General features: G+C 40.0%; 1 protein-coding gene across 2 annotated transcripts in view; it reads left to right on the top strand.

Moving 5' to 3' along the window:
* Gm884 (predicted gene 884) overlaps window positions 1-18,417 on the top strand; it is an 86,907-nt gene that overhangs the window by 57,003 nt on the left and 11,487 nt on the right. The gene's annotated exons all lie outside the window — the stretch shown is intronic.

The following is an 18,417-nucleotide window of genomic DNA, read 5'->3' as shown; positions in this document are numbered from 1 at the left end:
CGATCATCAAACTTTTCATACAGAAGAAAATAGGGAAGTTTGGTGACACTACATAGAGCAAGGTACAATGAGGTTACTGAACTCTTTCACAAAACAGAGGAATCCAAACACGGAAGGACTGACAGGAACCAACTGGGATAAAATTCAGTGTTAACAACTGGGATCACAAACAGCTCCACCTAAGGTCCACTTAATCTTAGAAGCCAGGGATGAGGGCTTCATGCCCTTGCCATAGTTCTTATTCTAGTCTATTGTATAGTCTACCTTCCCCCTAGGCCATTGTAAATACTTGTGTATGGGTGTAACTCAGCTATCTATAGTTCTAAGGATCTACTCTGGTTCCTCCTTAGGTCACAAACTTCCTTCTTCACAGATAATGGTAAATTCCTGCTTAGGGCAGTGACTTAGCTATGCATGCCCAGGGTCGGATCAAGGACTGCCTAGAATCTAACTTAGCTATATGTCAAAATATCAATCCTTAGGAGCACTTATAATAAAGCAATATCAAGGGAAAGCACACAGATCCGTTTACCAACTAAAGCAAGGACATTGGAGCATTCTTTATACAGGATGCCATGATTCCAGGAGACTAAGTTTCTGTGAACTCGGGACAGTGCACAGGTTTTCAGGGCCTGTCATGCTTGTCACTACTGGAGTGGATGTAGCACATATGTACATTGTTTGACATTTTTAAAATTCAGATATATAAGCAACATCTATTTGCCATAACTGATTAGGTGCGAGTCCTCGAGGATTAACACCATTATGCGGTACAGGAAGAAATTGAGGACAAGAAATTTGACATGCACATTCTCTAGAAATACCAAACTGTTGTCTCAACCTATTACTATTTTAATTTAATTTATTTATTACTATTTTAATGATGTAAAGAATGAGAGTGTTTGGCTAAACTGTTCCTGTGTAATGCCTATACTCTGCCTAATATGCAAACCTGCTGTGGCATTGCCCTCATTAAGGGGTCTGGGCAATCTAGTATGAGCTTTTAAATGTCATACAACCTAAGGAACAGTACATGCTCTTAAATTAAGTTGCATTTGCATAAATAATTGCAATATTTAAGAACTAGCAAACTAAAAATGGAACAAAGTCAAGCAATTGTAAGCCATGAGGTATATACTGGCCATCAGTATATAAACTCAAAGCTTGATTTTTCAGTGTTTCAAAAACGGTGGCTACAGTACATAATTCAAATATTTGTGAAGCAGTGGGGAAACTCAAGAGAATAAACATATGATCCAATTACGTATGCTACCTTCCCTTTAGATGAGCTGTCTATAAACGCATTCTCTATCAGCTACATATGTAAATTTACAGGAAATACAAAAGTATGCATAGAGGCAAATTCTAACAACTTGTCTTTTGGATAATAATTATCAAATTTGCCTAAGATGTTTACACATTCAATAAACTAAATATAAGTATTCTTTTTTTAATTTTTTATTAGGCATTTTCTTCATTTACATTTCCAATGCTATCCCAAAAGTCCCCACATACCCTCCCCCCCACTCCCTTACCCACCCACTCCCACTTCTTGGCCCTGGCGTTCTCCTGTACTGAGGCATATAAAGTTTGCAAGACCAATGGGCCTCCCTTTCCACTGATTGCCTGTTAGGCCATCTTCTGCTACATATGCAGCTAGAGACACGAGCACGGGGGGGGGGGGCACTGGTTAGTTCATATTGTTGTTCCACCTATAGGGTTGCAGACCCCTTTAGCTCCTTGGGTACTTTCTCTAGCTCCTCCATTGGGGGCCCTGTGATCCATCCAATAGCTGACTGTGAGCATCCACTTGTGTGTTTGCTAGGCCCCGGCATAGCCTCACAAGAGACAGCTATATCTGGGTCCTTTCAGCAAAATCTTGCTAGTGTTTGCAATGGTGTCAGCGTTTGGAGGCTGATTATGGGATGGATCCCCGGGTATGGCAGTCTCTAGATGGTCCATCCTTTTGTCTTAGCTCCAAACTTTGTCTATATAACTCTTTCCATGGGTGTTTTGTTCCCAATTATAAGAAGGGGCAATGTGTCCACACTGTGGTCTTCGTTCTCCTTGAGTTTCATGTGTTTTGCAAATTGTATCTTGTATGTTGGGTACTCTAAGTTTCTGGGCTAATATCCACTTATCAGTGAGTACATATCATGTGAGTTCTTTTGTGATTGGGTTACCTCACTCAGGATGATGCCCTCCAGGTCCATCCATTTGCCTAGGAATTTCATAAATTCATTCTTTTAAATAACTGAGTAGTATTCCATTGTGTAAATGTACCACATTTTCTGTATCCATTCCTCTGCTGAGGGACATCTGGGTTCTTTCCAGCTTCTGGCTATTATAAATAAGGCTGCTATGAACATAGTGGAGCATGTGTCCTTCTCACCAGTTGAAACATCTTCTGGATATATGCCCAGGAGAGGTATTGTGGAATCCTCCGGTAGTACTATGTCCAATTTTCTGAGGAACCACCAGACTGATTTCCAGAGTGGTTGTACAAGCTTGCAACCTACCAACAATGGAGGAGTGTTCCTCTTTCTCCACATCCTCGCCAGCATCTGCTGTCACCTGAATTTTTGATCTTAGCCATTCAGACTGGTGTGAGGTGGAATCTCAGGGTTGTTTTGATTTTCATTTCCCTGATGATAAAGGATGCTGAACATTTTTTCAGGTGTTTCTTGGCCATTTGGTATTCCTCAGGTGAGAATTCTTTGTTTAGCTCTGAGCCCCATTTTTTAATGGGGTTATTTGATTTTCTGGAGTCCACCTTCTTGAGTTCTTTATATATATTGGATATTAGTCCCCTATCTGATTTAGGATAGGTAAAGATCCTTTCCCAATCTCTTGGTGGCCTTTTTGTCTTATTGATGGTGTCTTTTGCTTACAGAAGCTTTGCAGTTTTATGAGGTCCCATTTGTCGATTCTCGATCTTACAGCACAAGCCTTTGCTGTTCTATTCAGGAATTTTTCCCCACTGCCCATATCTTCGAAGCTTTCCCCCACTTTCTCCTCTATAAATTTCAGTGTCTCTGGTTTTATGTGGAGTTCCTTGATCCACTTAGATTTGATTTTAGTACAAGGAGATAGGAATGGATCAATTCACATTCTTCTACATGATAACCGCCAGTTGTGCCAGCACCATTTGGTGAAAATGCTGTCTTTTTTCCACTGGATGGTTTTAGCTCCCTTGTCAAAGATCAAGTGACCATAGGTGTGTGGGTTCACTTCTGGGTCTTCTATTCTATTCCATTGGTCTACTTGTCTGTCCCTATACCGGTATCATGTAGTTTTTTATCACAATTGCTCTGTAGTACAACTTTAGGTCAGGCATGATGATTCCACCAGAGGTTCTTTTATCATTGAGAAGAGTTTTTGCTATCCTAGGGTTTTTTTTGTTTTGTTTTGTTTTGTTTTGTTTTTTTTATTCCAGATGAATCTGCAGATTGCCCTTTCTAATTCGTTGAAGAATTGAGTTGGAATTTTGATGGGGATTGCATTGAATGTGTAGATTGCTTTTGGCAAGATAGCTATTTTTACTATATTGGTCCTGTCAATCCATGAGCATGGGAGATCTTTCTATCTTCTGAGATCTTCTTTAATTTCTTTCTTCAGAGACTTGAAGTTCTTATCATACAGATCTTTCACTTCCTTAGTTAGAGTCACACCAAGGTATTTTATATTATTTGTGACTATTGTGAAGGGTGTTGTTCCCCTAATTTCTTTCTCAACATGTTTATCCTTTATGTAGAGAAAGGCCATTGACTTGTTTGAGTTAATTTTATATGCAGCTACTTCACTGAAGCTGTTTATCAGGTTTAGGAGTTCTCTGGTGGAATTTTTAGGGTCACTATATATACTATCATATCATCTCCAAAAAGTGATATTTTGATTCTTCCTTTCCAATTTGTATCCCCTTGATCTCCTTTTGTTGTGGAATTGCTCTGGCTAGGACTTCAAGTACAATGTTGAATAGGTAGGGAGAAAGTGAGCAGCCTTGTCTAGTCCCTGATTTTAGTGGGATTGCTTCCAGCTTCTCACCATTTACTTTGATGTTGGCTACTGGTTTGCTGTAGATTGCTTTTATCATGTTTAGGTATGGGCCTTGAATTCCTGATCTTTCCAAGACGTTTATCATGAATGGGATTTTGTCAAATGCTTTCTCCTCATCTAACGAAATGATCATGTGGTTTTTGTATTTGAGTTTGTTTATATACTGGATTACATTGATGGATTTCTGTATATTAAATCATCCCTGCATCCCTGGAATGAAACCTACTTGGTCAGGATGGATGATTGTTTTGATGTGTTCTTGGATACGGTTTGCGAGAATTGTATTGAGTATTTTTGCATCGCTATTCATAAGGGAAATTGGTCTGAAGTTCTCTATCTTTGTTGGATCTTTCTGGTTTAGATATAAGAGTAATTGTGGCTTCATAGAATGAATTGGGTAGAGTACCTTCTACTTCAATTTTGTGGAATAGTTTGTGAAGAACTGGAATTAGATCTTCTTTGAAGGTCTGATAGACCTCTGCACTAAACCCATCTGGTCCTGGGCTTTTTTTGGTTGGGAGACTATTAATGACTGCTTCTATTTCTTTGGGTGATATAGGGCTGTTTAGATCATTAACCTGATCCTGATTTAACTTTGGTACCTGGTATCTGTCTAGAAATTTGTCCATTTCATCCAGGTTTTCCAGTTTTGTTGAGTATAGCCTTTTGTAGAAGGATCTGATGGTGTTTTGGATTTCTTCAGGATCTGTTATTATGTCTCCCTTTTCATTTCTGATTTTGTTAATTAGGATGCTGTCCCTGTGCCCTCTAGTGAGTCTGGCTAATTGTTTATCTATCTTGTTGATTTTCTCAAAGAACCAGCTCCTCGTTTGGTTGATTCTTTGAATAGTTCTTCTTGTTTCCACTTGGTTGATTTCAGCCCTGAGTTTGATTATTTCCTGCCTTCTACTCCTCTTGGGTGAATTTTCTTCCTTTTGTTCTAGAGCTTTTAGGTGTGTTGTCAAGCTGCTAGTGTGTGCTCTCTCTAGTTTCTTTTTGGAGGCACTCAGAACTATGAGTTTTCCTCTTAGAAATGCTTTCATTGTGTCCCATAAGTTTGGGTATGTTGTGGCTTCATTTTCATTAAACTCTAAAAAGTCTTTAATTTCTTTCTTTATTCCTTCCTTGACCAAGGTATCATTGAGAAGAGTGTTGTTCAGTTTCCACGTGAATGTTGACTTTCTATTATTTATGTTGTTATTGAAGATCAGCCTTAGTCCATGGTGATGCATGGGACAATTTCAATATTTTTGTATCTGTTGAGGCCTGTTTTGTGACCGATTATATAGTCAGTTTTGGAGAAGGTACCATGACGTGCTGAGAAGGTATATCCCTTTCTTTTAGGATAAAATGTTCTGTAGATATCTGTTAAATCCATTTGTTTCATACCTTCTGTTAGTTTCACTGTGTCCCTGTTTATTTTCTGTTTCCAGAATCTGTCCATTGATTAAAGTGGTGTGTTGAAGTCTCCCACTATTATTGTGTGAGGTGCAATGTGTGCTTTGAGCTTTACTAAAGTTTCTTTAATGAATGTGGCTGCCCTTGCATTTTGAGCATAGATATTCAGAATTGAGAGTTCCTCTTGGAAGATTTTACCTTTGATGAGTACGAAGTGCCCCTCCTTGTCTTTTTTGATAACTTTGGGTTGGAAGTCGATTTTATTAGATATTAGAATGGCTAGTCCAGCTTATTTCTTCAGACCATTTGCTTGGAAAATTGTTTTCCAGCCTTTCATTCTGAGGTAGTGTCTGTCTTTTTCCCTGAGATGGGTTTCCTGTAAGCAGCAAAATGTTGGGTCCTGTTTGTTTAGCCATTCTGTTAGTCTATGTCTTTTTATTGGGGAATTGAGTCCATTGATATTAAGAGATATTAAGGAAAAGTAATTGTTGCAACAAAATTATTTTTGTTGTTAGAGTTGGCATTCTGTTCTTGTGGCTGTCTTCTTTTAGGTTTGTTGAAGGATTACTTTCTAGCTTTTTCTATGGCGTGGTTTCTGTCCTTGTATTGTTTCTTTTTCTGTTGTTATCCTTTGAAGGGCTGGATTCGTGGAAAGATAATGTGTGAATTTGGTTTTGTCGTGGAATACTTTGGTTTCTCCATCTATGGTAATTGAAAGTTTGGCTGGGTATAGTAGCCTGGGCTGGCATTTGTGTTCTCTTAGTGTCTATATAACATCTGTCCAGGATCTTCTGGCTTTCATAGTCTCTGGTGAAAAGTCTGGTGTAATTCTGATATGCCTGCCTTTATATGTTGCTTGACCTTTTCCCCTTACTGTTTTTAATATTCCATCTTTATTTAGTGCATTTGTTGTTCTGATTATTATGTGTCGGGAGGAATTTATTTTCTGGTCCAGTCTATTTGGAGTTCTGTAGGCTTCTTGTATGTCCATGGGCATCTCTTTCTTTAGGTTTTTGGGAAGTTTTCTTCTATAATTTTGTTGAAGATATTTGCTGGCCCTTTAAGTTGAAAATCTTCATTCTCATCTACTCCTATTATCTGTAGGTTTGGTCTTCTCATTGTGTCCTGGATTTCCTGGATGTTTTGAGTTAGGATCTCTTTGCATTTTCTTTGATTGTTGTGCCCATGTTCTCTATGTAATCTTCTGCACCTGAGATTCTCCCTTCCATCTCTTGTATTCTGTTGCTGACGCTCACATCTATGGTTCCAGATTTCTTTCCTAGGGTTTCTATCTCCAGAGTTGCCTCACTTTGGGTTTTCTTTATTGTGTCTACTTCCCTTTTAGGTCTAGTATGGTTTTGTTCATTTTCATCACCTGTTTGGATGTGTTTTCCTGTTTTTCTTTAAGAACTTCTACCTGTTTGGTTGTGTTTTCCTGTTTTTCTAAAGACTTGTAACTCTTTAGCAGTGTTCTCCTGTATTTCTTTAAGTGAGTTATTAAAGTCCTCCTTGATGTCCTCTACCATCATCATGAGATATGCTTTTAAATCCGGGTCTAGCTTTTTGGGTGTGTTGGGGTGCCCAGGACTGGGTGAGTTGGGAGTGCTGCATTCTGATGATGGTGAGTGGTCATGGTTTCTGTTAGTAAGATTCTTACGTTTGCCTTTCACCATCTGGTAATCTCTGGAGTTAGTTGTTATAGTTGTCTCTGGTTAGAGCTCGTTCCTCCCATGATTCTGTTAGCCTCTATCGGCAGACCTGGGAGACTAGATCTCTCCTGAGTTTCAGTGGTCAGAGCACTCTCTGCAGGCAAGCTCTCCTCTTGCAGGGAAGGTGCACAGATATCTGGTTTAGGACCTGCCTCCTGGTAGAAGATAAGATGAAGGCCTGAAACAGGGCCTGTCCCAGAAGCTGTCTCACTTTGGCTTGTCCCAGAAGCTGTTAGCTTCTGTATTCCACACTCTCATCTGCGCAGACTAGTCTCAGAGGGATCTGGAAACCAAGATGGCTCCCCGAGGTGCTCCAGCAAAGCCCTCCCAGGGCAGGGCAGACACCTCTCCTCTGGCAGGAAAGATGCCCAGATGTCTGGAGCCTGAAATGGGGTCTGCCTCAGAAGCTGTCCTCTAGGGACCTTGGGGGTGTCCACCAACTCCGCACCCAAGGTGACCAGGTGCTGGCACTAACCAGAAGGGACTTGTGACCCTGGTCAGGTCAGGTTTTCTGCTTCCCTAATGCTGTCTCAGGTCCCGCGCGCGATTGGAATGGAACAGAAGTTGTGTTCCACTCACCGGTGGTCCTAAGATCACGTGGAGAGTCCTCTAGGGACTTTGGGGGTGTCCTCCGACTCCACGCCCAAGGTCATAATCTGTACTTTTAATTCAGAATATTGACCTTTACCTAGCAACTGATCCTTGACAATATTGATGCCTCTGTCTGGGTTTTGTTGCTCCATAACTGAAGCCTCATCTTTCTACCATGTCAGCCATTGTAGTTGAGGGTCAGATTCTAAGATGTCTGACATCAGCTCTCTACAGTCTTTTGGAATTATACAATTTTGTGTGGCCCAATTATTAAGTATCTGTCTTACATAGGGTAAATGTAAAGCATAGGGTGTTACTACTTCTTTAAATCTTTTTAAGACTCTGTAAGACTATGATCTTCCGTGCAAATTTCTTAAGCCCTTGTAGATTTCTCATCTGGAGCTAATTGTCTTATTTTAGCTGGAAGGATCATTATAGCTTGTCAAATGGGCTTGGGCTGCCATTTTGCAGTCTTGTCAAAAGGTGGCACCATAGGCTTCAGATTGATTCATCTGAAGAGTTGTCTAATTTTTGTTCTATTGCTTGTAACTTAGCATGGATTTTTTTTTTTTCAGGCCTCTCCTTATCTAAGTTCTTATCCAAGTCCTAAAAAGATCTTTCTTTTTTAAATTATTTATTCACTTTACATCACTATTACAGCCCCCACAACAGCCTCTCCGCCCCCATACTCCCCTCTCCCCCTCTGAGAAGGGGGAGTCCATGCCTCTCCCCCTGGTACCAACCTATCCTGGCACATCAAGTCACTGCAGGACTCGGTGCATCCTCTTCCACTAAGGCCAGACAAGGTGGACCAGTTAGGTTAATGGGATCCACAGGCAGGCAATAGTCAGGGACAACCCCCATTCCAGTTGTTGGAGACCTGTTATGAAGACCAAGCTGCACATCTGTAATGTATGGAGGGGGGTATCTAGGTCCAGCCTATGATTGCTCTTTGACTGGTGGTTCAGTCTCTGGGAACCCCCAAGAGTCCAGGTTAGTTGACTCTGTTGATCTTCTTGTGGAGCTCCTATCCATTTTAGGTCCCTCAATCCTTCCCCCAACTCTTCCACAAGACCCCCCAAGCTCCATCTAATGTTTGGCTGTGTGTCTGTTTCCATCAGCTTCTGGGTGAAGTATCTCAGAGGACAATTATGCTAGGCTCCTGTCTGCAAGCATATCTGAGTATCATTAATAGTGTCAAGGATTGTTTGCTGCTCATGGGATAGGTCTCAAGTTGGGCCAGTCATTCCCTCAGTCTCTGCTCCATCTTTTTTCCTGTATATCTTGTAGGCAGGACACATTTTGGGTAGAAGATTTTCTAGTTGAGTTGGTGTCCTTAACCCTCCACTGGAAGTCCTGCCTTGCTACAGGAGGTGGCCACTTCAGGCTCCATATCCCTCACTGAGAGCCGTCTCAGCTAGAGTTACCCCATAGACTCCCTGGAGCCTTCCCCATCTCCGATCTCTGGCACATCTTAGAGATGACACCCCACCCATCCGCCACCAGTTTCCATTCCCTCGAGCCCTGCTGTCCCTACACATGATTCCTCTGCCCCATTCATCTCTCCCACCTAGTTCCCTCCCTCCATCTACCTCCAATATCTATTTTATTTCCACTTCTGAGTGAGATTCAAGCATTCTTCTTTGTACCCTCCTTGATATTTGGTTTCTTGGGTCTGTGGATTATAGTGTGGTTATCCTGTGCTTTGTGACTAATATCCACTTATAACTGAGTAAGTATATACCTTGCATGTCCTTTTGGATTACCTCACTCAGGATGATATTTTCTAGTTCCATCCATTTGCCTGCAAATTTCATGATGTTCTTGTTTTTAATAGCTGAGTAGTATTGTGTAAATGACCTACATTTTCATTATCCATTCTTTGGTTGAGGGATATCTGGGTTGTTTCAAGTTTCTGGCTGTTAGAAATAAAACTACTATGAACATAGTTGAGCAAGTGTCCTTGAAGTATGGTGGAGCATCCTTTGGGTATTTGCCCAGAAGTGGTATAGCTGGGTCTTGAGGTAGAACTATTCCCAATTTTCTGAGAAACTGCCAGTGTTCACTCCCACCAGCAATGGAGGAGTGTTCACTTTGCTCCACGTCCTGCTAATATGTGCTGTCATTTGAGTTTTTGATCTTAGCCATTCTGATGGGTATAAGGTGGAATCTCAGATGTTTTGATATGCACTTCCCTAATAACTAAGAATGTTGAACATTTCTTTAAATGCTTCTTGGCCATTCAAGATTCCTCTGTTGAGAATTCTCTGTTTAGCTCTGAACCCCATTTTAAATTGGGTTATTTAGGGTTTTTTTGTTTTGTTTTGTTTTTTGATTTTCCATATGAAGTTTAGACTTATTTCTTCAAGGTCTGTAAAGAATTGTGTTGGAATTTTGGTGGGAATTACATGGAATCTGTAGATTGCTTTTGGTAAGATGGCCATTTTTACTGTTAATCCTACCTACTGATCCACAAGCATGGGAGATCTTTCCATCTTCTGATATCTTCTTTAGTTTCTTTCTTCAGAGACTTGAAGTTCTTGTCATACATGTCTTTTACTTGCTTGGTTGAAGTTATACAAAGATATTTTATACTATTTCTGTCTATTGTAAAGGGTGTTGTTTCCCTAATTACCTTTTCAACCCGTATCCTGTTTGTATAAAGGAGGGCAACTGATTATTTTTAGTTGATTTTGTACCCAGCCACTTGGCTAAGTGTGCTTATCATAGGGGTCCTCTGGTTGCTGGGAGCCTCATTTCTCTCTCTCTCTGGAATGCAGCTGCTGGAGGGAAGTATCTGGCATTGGGATCATGCTGATAGCAGATGGGCCCAGTGATAGCATCAGGCAACTTACAGGGTCAATATGACTGATAGAATAAAACTTAAATATCTGGAGCCGACAAGACTGCCCAGCAAGAAACTCTAAACTCTTCTCACTCTTAAGTGTACATCCATATAGGCAGACATACAGATATACCTTTGGTAATTAGGTCCTGCTGGCAGCAGCAGATAATTAAGTAAAGATTAATTGTTAGAGTTCTTTTCTTTATGGCCTCGACTCTTACTGGCTAGGTAAGAGGGAGGCTTGGAGCAATTAATTTTTAGTGAGCCAGGAAAAGAAAGTCATACTTGCAGTAAGAAAAACTTACACAGGTATTATGCACAGAAACACACACCTTTATCCATACACACAGACATGTTGGGCCCAACCACCTATCTCATCAACTCCACAAGTATTTGTGCATACTTACATACATGAACACATACATACATACATACATACATACATACATACATACACACACACACACACACACACACACACACACACACACACACACACAGACACTTGGTGGATGGAACAAAAGCCCCCATCAACAGATTTCGTTGAGCAAGCACCAGTGCAGAAAGAACTCTTATTCTGGACAAAAAATAAGCTTCAACCTTTATTGCTCAGAGAAAGAAAAAACTTCTATCTTTTTGTTGAGTATGAAAAAGCCCTGTCCTTTTCAGTAAGAAGAATCCTGCTCTTAAGAAAAACCCTGTCTCATGGTAAGAGGAAGCCTGCCTGCTCTGTCTGCTTTCTCTGCTCTGTCCTGCTCTTTCTGTCCTGCTCTCTTCTCTCTCTCTCTCTCTCTCTCTCTCTCTCTCTCTCTCTCTCTCTCTCTCTCTCTCTCTCTCCCTCTCTCTCTCTCTCTCTCTCTCTGTTCTGTCCTGCTCTCTGCTGTCCTCTCTCTACCTGCTCTGCCCTGTTTGCTCTGCTTCTGGTCTTCTGCTTCTTTGTCCTCTCTGCTCTCTCTGCTTTGCTGCCCTGTTTTCTCTTTTCTACTCCCACTTCTCTCTATCCTCTGCTCAGCTTCACTCTACTTCTATTCTATACTGCTTCAGCTCTCCTTTTATTCTTCTTGTTCTTATTCCTACTTCTCAAACTTTTTCACAAGAACATATCACATCTTATTCCAAGCATTTTTTTTTTGTTTTTTTTTCAAGACAGGGTTTCTCTGTATAGCCCTGGCTGTCCTGGAACTCATGTTGTAGACCAGGCTGGCCTCAAACTCAGAAATCTGCCTGCCTCTGCCTCCCAAGTGCTGAGATTAAAGGCGTGTGCCACTACGCCCGGCTCCAAGCATCTTTTTTCAGAAACTCACAAGTTCAAACATAGATTCACATCAAAAATTGAATAAGAAGTTACAACAGAAATGTTTTCATGTGTTTCCATTAAGACTGGTTATCTAATTAAATATTTGTTATCTGTCTCTAGCTCCAGAGGTTCATTAAAAGTTTAAAACAATAATTCTTATGTCTTAAGTTAACATTGTTTTGTCAAGAGGCAAATCATCTGCCATGTGTCTCATTAGTATTGAAGTTTTATATAGATAAATTCAGCCAATATTTTATCTTTTGTTCTTGCACCTATAATAATTTTTTCATTCTCATTTTATGAGCTTTAGTTATCAAGGGGTTTACAACCAGCCTAAAAGGAATGGCTTTCCTTATCGTAAATCTGTTTCAAGCCTGCTTTCTATCTTAGTGCAATTATCTTGTGACACATGAGCTCTAATTGCACCTTTCATATTACAGAGGGCTCAAAATGACTTGTGTAAATTTAGGGATTCTATAGACTCATTATCAGGAATTATGGAATCATCAATTTGTGCATGTGACATTGCTACAAGAGAGTACATCTTCATTGATCTGCAGAAAATCTGCCCAGTACAGTGGGCTAATGCCCAGGAATTGTTATATACATTTAATAATGACATCAAAGACATGTTGCAATCAGAATCAATCCTAAGATGAGATTTCTGCAAAAGCCTTGCAATTCAGAAGTATCCATTGCAGCCATGCAAAACAATGTGTCATCTCCAGAAGGTCACTTGTATGCTTTTACCCTTTCCTAGATGGCTCCTGACATCTGGTAGAATTTTGGGGTTACATTATCATATCTGAAAATAGCCATAGTTTGATTTCTTCCTTTCCAATTTGTATCTCCTTGATCTACTTTAGTTGTCTTATTGCTCTAGCTAAGACTTCAAGTACTGTCTTGAAGAGACAGGGAGGGAGTGGACAGCCTTGTCTTGTCCCTGATTTTAGTGGAATTGCTTTACATTTTTCTCCATTTAATTCTATGTTGGCAGTTGGCTTACTGTATATTGCCTTTATTGTGTTTATCATACACCTTGTATCCCTAATCTTCCTAAGATTTTTAACATGAAGGGGTGATGGATTTTGTTAAAGGCTTTTTCAGCATCTAATGAGATGATCGTGTAGGGTTTTTTCTTTCAGTTTGCTTATATGGTAAATTATGCTGATAAATTTTTGTATATTTTTCTACCCCTGCATCCCTGAGATGAAGACTACTTGATCATGGTGGATGATGTCTTTAATATGTTCTTGGATTCAGTTTGCAAGTATTTTGAGTATTTTTACATCCATGTTCATAAGGGAAATTGGTCTGAAATTCTCTCTTTGTTGAGTCTTTGTGTGGATTATGTATCAGGGTGACTGTGGCCTAATAAAATGAATTTGACAATGTTTGTTCTATTTCTATCTTAGGAAATAGTTTGAGGAATATTGGTATTAGCTCTTCTTTGAAAGTCTGGTAGAATTCATCACCAAAACCAACAGGCTCTGGGTCTTCTCTTCTCTTCTCTTCTCTTCTCTTCTCTTCTCTTCTCTTCTCTTCTCTTCTCTTCTCTTCTCTTCCTTTCTTTTCTTTTTCCTTTTCTTTCTTTCTTTCTTTCTTTCTTTCTTTCTTTCTTTCTTTCTTTCTTTCTTTCTTTCTTTCTTTCTTTCTTCCTTCCTTCCTTCCTTTGTTTCTTACTTCCTTTCTTTTTTTTTTGGGGGGGGGGAGACTTTAATGATTGCTTCTATTTACTTAGCGGATATAGGACTACTTAGTTTACCTGATCTTGGTATAACTTTGGTAAGTGGCATCTATCTCAAAAATCTTCCATTTCGTTTAGATTTTCCAGTTTTGTAGATTACAGGCTTTTGAAGTAAGACCTAGTGATTCTTTCAAATTCCCCAGTGTCTCTTTTTATGTCTCCCTTTTTATTTCTAATTTTGTTAATTTGTATACTGTCTTTCTGCCTTTTAGTTAATTTGGCTAAGGATTTTTCTATTTTGTTGGTTTTCTGAGAGAACCAGCTCTTGGTTTCATTGATTCTTTGTATTGTTCTCTTTGTTTCTAACTTATTGATTTCAGCCCTAAGTTTGATTATTTCCTGCCATCTTCTCCTCTTGGGTGTGTCTGCTTTTTGTCCTTAGAGCTTTCAAATGTACTTTAAAATTGCTAGTATGAGATCTCTTCAATTTCTTTATGAAGGCACTCAGTCTTATGAACTTTCTTCTTAGCACTGCTTTCATTGTGTCCTATAAGTTTGGGTATGGTGTGCCTTCATTTTCATTGAGTTCTGGAAAGTCTTTAATTTCTTTCTTTACTTCTTCTTTGGCCCAGTGATCATGGAGTAGAGAGTTGTTCAGTTTCCAATAGTTTGTAGTCTTTATGTTGTTTTTGTTGTTGAAGTCTAGCTTTAATCTATGGTGATATGTTAAGATGCAAAGGATTATTTCAATCTTCTTGTATCTGTTGAGACTTGCTTGTGACCAACAAACCATATGGTCGGTTTTGGAGAAAGTTCTGTGAGGTGCTGAGAAGAACGTATTTTCTTTTGTGTTCTGGTGAAATATCTGTTACATCCATGTGATTCATAATATCTATTATTTTCATTGTTTCTCTTAGTTTCTGTTTCAATGGCCTGTCCATTGGTGACAATGGGGTATTGAAGTCTCCCACTAGTAATGGGTGGGGTTCAATGTGTGATTTAAGCTTTAAATGTTTCTTTTATGAATGTGGGTGCCCTTGTATTTGGGGCATAGATGTTTAGAATTAGATGTCATCTTGGTGGATTTTTCCTTTAATGAGTATGAAGTGTCCTTCCCTATTTCTTTTAGTTGAAAGTCTATTTTATTGGATATAAGAATGGTGACTCCAGCTTGTTTCTTGGGTCCATTAGGAAAACCTTTTTCCAGCCCTTTTCTCTGAGGTAGTGTCTATCTTTGCTACTGACGTGTGTTTCTTGTATGCAGCAGAATGATGGGTCTTGTTTATATATCCACTCTGTTAGCCTGTCTTTTTATTAGGAATTGAGTCCATTGATGTCGAGAGATATTAATGACCAATAATTGTTAATTCCTGTTATTTTGATGTTGGTGTTGCTTGTGGGGGGGAGGGAGGGGAAGGGAGAGATATTTCTTTTCGTTTTGCTGGTGTAAAATTATTCATATTTTTTGTGTTTTCTTGGGTGTAGTTATCCTCCTTGTGGGGCTGGATTACTGGAAAGGTATTGTTTAAATTTGGTTTTGTTATGGAATATCTCATTTTCTCCATCTATGGTGATTGAAAGTTTTAATGGATATAGTAGTCTTGGATGACATCTGTGATCTTTTAGAGTCTGTAAGACATCTGCCCAGGTCCTTCTGACTTTTAGAGTTTCTGTTGAGACATCAGCTATAATTCTGATAGGTCTGCATTTATATGTTACTTGGCCTTTTTCCCTTGCAGCTTTAAAAATTCTTTCTTCCATACATTTAATGTGTTGATTATTAAGTGGTGAGAGGATTTTTTTAGGTTAAGGGAATTCTCTTCTATGATTTTGTTGAAGATATTTTCAGGGCCTTCGAGCTGGGCATCTTCTTCTCTTCTTATTCTTAGGTTTGGTCTTTTTTATAGTGTACCAATTTTCCTGGATTTTGTGTGTGTATGTGTGTGTGTGTGTTGGAAAACTTTTAGATTTCGCATTTTCTTTGACTAATGTATAAATTTCTTCTGTCATATCTTCTACACTTAGAATCTCTCTTCCATCTATTGTATTATTCCAGCAATGCTTGCTTCTGTAGTTCTGTTATTTTTGTAGATTTTCTGCCTCCAGGATTGCCTCGATTTTTTTTCCTTTATTGCTTCTATTGCCATTTTCAAATCTTCAACAGTTTTATTCATTTCTCTCACCTATTTGATTGTATTTTGTTGTATTTCTTTAAAGGATTTATTCATTTTCTCTTTAGAGACCTCTGTCATCTTCATAAGATTAGATTACAGGTTTTGTTTTTGTTTTTGTGTTTTTGGCTTTTGGTTTTTGGGTGTTTGTTTGTTTGCACTTCAGGTTTGTTAGGATATCCAGGGCTTGCTATAATAAAATAGCTGGGTTCTGGTGATGCCATATTGTCCTGGCTTTTGTTGATTGTATTCTTATGCTGGCCTTTTGCCATCTGGTTGATCCTGGTGTTAGCAGGCCTCTATGATTGCAGGTAGAACTGGTTTTCCTGGGTGGCAGCAGGCTTTCAGGGATGCAGGCAGAGCTGGTGGTCTCTGATGACTGCAGACCTCCAGGATTGGAAGTTGAGGTATGGACCAGAGGATGGAGTGCAGAGGTGATGGGGCAGACCTTCATGGCTGCTGGGCTGGCTGGGGAACCCAGCAGGCAGGAGATTGGGGCATGGAACACTCACCTGGTTGTCCTAGGTGACAGCAGGCCTCCAGGGATGCAGGCAGATGTATGGCCTGGGAAATGGAGAACAGAACTGGGATTGCATGCAGAGTGTGGACTCGGAAATGGAATGCAGAGAGGGTCCATTCTGATCTTTCTTATGTATCTGAAGATACATAAAATTTCATTCATTACCAAAAATATAATTATTTCTATGCTGATAAATGAAACAAAATTATACAGGTCCATGAGCCCTTTGTCATTGTATTCTCCATTTGGTTTTAAAACACAGAAAATGTTTTCTTTTTAATCTCTCTAATTCTCTCCTTCCTTCAAAGACTTCACATTATGATTTTCAAACTATGTACATTTTTTTCTATGATTGTCTATAGCCAGTTTCTTTTCTTTCCTTAGCATCTAAGTGCATTTCAAACATTCATTACTAGATCAGAGGCTTGACTGCTAGGGACTTTAGCTTCTCAGTCTGGGCCTGGCTTCTGCTGCCTGCAGTCACTAGTGCTCCTTTCAAGCCTTAAAGGGCCCACCCACCCACCACAATCTACCAGACAGGAAGGGGTGGTCCCTCCACATGTGAGATGTTTGAAGGCTTCTCAGTGGTCTTCACTCACCGTGAGTCAGTCCAGCATGAAACCCTACTGGTTCCATCTTCCACCCAACTCTGACTGCAGTCACTCTGCCAGCCACATGCTAAGTCTCTCTGCCCACAACGGGCATCAGCAATACCACTGAGCACTGGACTGTGGTGCTGATCTGGCTGGGGATGTGGCAGCCCGGAACCCACACCCCCACCCCCAACCCCCATGCCTGAAGGAAGCCTAAGAAACTGCAATCTCCAAGGTTTCTGTCACTTACCCACTCACAGAGAAGGGTGCCAGTTGCTCCTGCGGTGCTCTTGTTCTGTCACCAGCCTAGCTGTACAGCAAAAGCAGGTCCTCTTAAAGGAGCCATATGTTCTCATGTTGGAGCCATGTGTCCTCAAATTGGGAGTGTCTGGCCTGCCCTGTGTCTGAAACCTTTCTTAGGCCTTAACCTTGAATTTACATGCCTTTGTCTCGGGCACCAAATATTTGAATAATGACCCAGAGGCTTATTAATTTTTATTATAGTTTAGCCAGCTAGCTCATGTAACTTAGTTAACCCTTTTAATCCATGTCTGCCATGTGACCCATTACCTCTCTCAGTCAGTTCCAGCATGTGTTCCTTTCACCTCCATGGCATCCTGGCGAGTCTTATCACCTCTCCATCCTTCTCCATGAGTACCTCTCTCTGTCTGGAAGTTCTGCCCTCCTTTCCTGCTTCAGCTCTTTATTAAGCTAATAAAAAGGTGAGGGAGAAAGGGTGTCTACAAAATATAGTCCTGGTGATGAACTTTAAGAATAACAGCACCAGAATCTAGTCAGTACTCAGCTCTCTGCCAATACAGAAATCAACATTTAAGAAATACAAAGACAGCCTTCATACAGTGCACAAAAATGTTACCCATGAGTTTAAGTCCAGTATAGTATCCTTATCGAGTTTCATGACAGCCAGGGCTGCATAGAGAGACCTTGTCTTAACACACACACAGAGATGGAGGAAGAATAGAAGGGAAGGAAGGAAGGAAGGAAGGAAGGAAGGAAGGAAGGAAGGAAGGAAGGAAGGAAGGAAGGAAGGACCAACATAGGAATCATTGAGACCTTAAAGATTCTACTCTCAAACATTTGACTGTTCTTGATAACCTTGACGGGACTGCTACTTGGTGGTTGCAAATTTTTCTCCCACATCTGTAGGTAGTGTTTTCTCAAAGACTTACCCTGCTTTTCTTTTGAATTTACAGATTCTCTTTACTTTATATTGTATTTCATTGTTATTTATTATCCCTTGTTCTCTTTGCTTTGTATCACACAAAGTAAGTGTGTGTGTGTGTGTGTGTGATGTTAAAATCAAACCCAGGGCCTTGCACTGCTATACAAACCCTATACCAAAGAGCTACAAACAGCCCTTATTTTTTGGAACATGAAAGTCATCCAGATTTGATCTATGTGATCCATGTTGCTATTTAGCCATAGAGTATGGGTTAAAGTAGGCTGTTTGAGACCTACTGTAATATTCTGTTGACCCTGACACTTGCCTGTCTGTTGAGAATGCCTGTCACCCACCCTGACACTTGTCT

The sequence above is a fragment of the Mus musculus genome, chromosome 11 (assembly GCF_000001635.26).
Source record: "Mus musculus strain C57BL/6J chromosome 11, GRCm38.p6 C57BL/6J".
Taxonomy (NCBI): domain Eukaryota; kingdom Metazoa; phylum Chordata; class Mammalia; order Rodentia; family Muridae; genus Mus; species Mus musculus.
The sequence above is the reverse complement of the archived record's forward strand: the minus strand, read 5'-3'. Positions and strand labels throughout refer to the sequence as shown.